Genomic DNA, 3,242 nt, shown 5'->3' with positions numbered 1-3,242 from the left:
GTAAGATGCAGATTAAGTATAAACTTAATCATGTTTTCATTTGTAAAGAAGGTATTTGTCTCCCATCTACTTTCTTACTCATCAGAAACTTGGCACAACAGGTTATTTTGGGCACTCCCTTTTTAGCTTTGATTATGCCAATTGAGAAAATTGATTCTCATGGAATATGCTCTACTTTACATGGTCAGTCAATAACTTTTCAGTTCTTGACCCCACCAGTAAATAAGCATATCAATGCCCTTAAAGATAACATTATCTTTAAGGAAAAGCAACTGAATTATTTGCAACAGGAGGTATCCTCCTTAGCAATTAATCAAAGATTGGTACAACCCAAAGAGCAACAGAAAATTGAGTCACTACGGCAACACTTTTTAAAAGAAATCTGTAGTGAGATTCCTAATGCTTTTTGGGCCAGAAAGAAGCATATTGTTTCTTTACCCTATGTCAAGGGGTTTACCGATAGTATGATTCCTTCAAAAGCTAGTCCCAGCCACATGAAAGCTGACTACTTGGAATTATGTAAGACTGAAATCAGCTCTTTAATGGCTAAAAAGCTTGTCACTACTAGCTACTCCCCCTGGAGTTGCAGAGTTTTTTATGTCAATAAAAATGCTGAAAAGGAACGAGGAATTCCTCGATTGGTTATTGATTATCGACCACTTAATCTTACTTTAAGTTGGATCCGATACCCAATTCCCAACATCAAAGATCTTTTAGATAGGTTACAATCTGCTGTGATCTTTTCTAAATTTGATCTTAAATCTGGATATTACCAGGTACAAATCACCAAAGAAGATAGGTACAAAACAGCTTTTTGTGTACCTTTCGGACAGTATGAATGGACAGTAATGCCATTTGGATTAAAAAATGCCCCTTCAGAATTTCAACATATTTTGAATGACATATTTAATCCTTTCACTGAATTTTCTATTGTTTATATTGATGATATTCTTATATACTCAAAATCAATTGATCAGCATTATAAACATTTGAAAATTTTCAAAGATGTCATTTACCGAAGTGGTTTAGTTGTTTCTGCTCCTAAACTAAAACTGTTTTTAACAAAGGTCAGATTTCTTGGTCATGAAATTTGTGATGGAAAAATTAGACCTATTGATCGCAGTATTGAGTTTGCTTCTAAATTTCCAGATGAAATCAAAGATAAAACTCAACTTCAAAGATTTTTGGGTAGCTTAAATTATATTCGAAGTCACTACAAAAATCTTGCACAGGATACAGCAATTTTGTACACCAGGTTAAGGAAATCTCCTTCCCCATGGACTTTGGATCACACCAAGGCAGTCCAGAAGATTAAACTCAGAGCCAAACAAATTCCTTGCTTAGCTCTAGCCAATTCTTCATGGTTCAAAATTGTGGAAACAGATGCCTCCAATATTGGATACGGTGGTATTCTTAAACAGAAAAATCCAACTACAGGAACAGAGGAGCTTATTCGCTTCACTTCAGGAACTTGGAAAAATGCACAATTAAATTATTCGACCATAAAAAAGGAAATTCTTTTTTTGGTTAAATGCATTTATAAATTCCAAGATGATTTAATTAATCAGAAATTCTTGTTACGCATTGATTGTAGTGCTGCTAAACAAGTACTGGAAAAAGATGTGAAAAATTTAGTTTCCAAACAGATATTTGCTGGTTGGCAAGCTGATTTATCTGCTTTTGATTTTTCTATTGAATATATTAAAGGCAGTTCTAATTCTTTACCTGATTTTTTAACCCGTGAATTTTTGCAGGGTTCATGAATCAGCCCCCCCATGGGCAGGGCCGGGGTCATACTCCAAAGGCTCGTGGTAAAAACAAGGCTAAGGCCAAGGTGGTTATACCCCTAACTGATGATCAGTTTCCATATCTGGAACATGTTGCTGATCTGCTCAAAACTCCTTCCAAAGGAAGCAGCAGTACCCAGCAATAACAACAGAAACCAACCATGAAAGAGGTTCTTGAACAAGAAACTCCATGGATACCTAATCAAAGGTATATTCAAACAGCATTGGTACTGGATTCTCAAGATGAGCAATGGATGCCAGATCCTTGGGAAGTAAAATCCAGATATTTCCAAACTCAACAATATGCTGCACCGGATGGTCGCCATAGATATATCTATGAAGCCATTCTTACTGAAACTTCCTCTGTGGAAATCAACCACATGAAGCAATTTCCGAATTCCAAAGATAGTCCTCTTACTTATAGTAAAGCTATCTTTAAGAGGCTTATACGGCCTAGTGACTGGGGATTAAATCCCAATTTGCCAAGGAAAATATCCTATGGTCACAGTTACAATTATTGGGATTATATCTCAGCATGGACATATTCGTTCTTTTATCAAAATCCGAAGCATAGGCATTCTTGGTTCTTCAAGATATGTCCTCAATCAGTTAAGGCTGATTTCCCCAACTGGGTTATACCCTGGTGGGCTATATTTGGCCCTGATCTGGATATGTTGCCTGAATCAATCAGCAAATTATATTTGCCATGGCAACAATTTCATCCTCAATTACGAGGACAGGATAATATTCCTATAGGGAAATCCACCCTATTGTTCTTTACTGAATTTGGAATCCCTTGGATTTGGAAATGGGATTTCCAATGTGGTTATACCACTGACAAGTTACCAGTCCTCCAGAGGATCTTTTATTACAGATGGTGGTCAGGCATGACTCAGAAACCTATCCAAGCCCTCCTCCATCAGATCAGAAAGAAAACAATGGAATATATGGATAAGATTCCAAAGTTAACTATTCCGGAACCAGAAATCTTTAACCCCTTTGAACTTGTTAAAGATATGATCAGAAAACAACAACCATTAATTACCGAAGCAGATTTAATGGTTAAATGCATGAATTTTATGAGGAATAAATTTGTTAAATCCTTTGAATCCTCTACCCCTACAGCAAGAGATGATGCATCCATGGTATCAGTCTCTAGCCAGACCAGTCAAGATGGAAACCAGTTTTCTTGTCTTGCAGGTTATGCTCAAGATCCCAATGAAGATCTTATTTCTGAAGATGAGATTTCAATAGCAGATTATTGGGATTCGCTCACAGGACATTTGAAGGACAAGATGAATCCACCCAAAAAGTAAAGATTCCTCTTATCCTGCCGACAGAAGAAGCCGAAGAACTTTTCTCCAAAGTCTTTGATTCAACAGTATTTCCTTTATCAGATGTCTACTTTCCATCAGATAAGGAGACAGCACTTAGTGGTGGGCCGACCGACTGCAT

Source organism: Cornus florida, unplaced genomic scaffold (assembly GCF_030987335.1).
Source record: "Cornus florida cultivar Cherokee Brave unplaced genomic scaffold, ASM3098733v1 CherokeeBrave_3.0.0_Hap2_Chr01, whole genome shotgun sequence".
NCBI lineage: Eukaryota > Viridiplantae > Streptophyta > Magnoliopsida > Cornales > Cornaceae > Cornus > Cornus florida.
The sequence above is the reverse complement of the archived record's forward strand: the minus strand, read 5'-3'. Positions refer to the sequence as shown.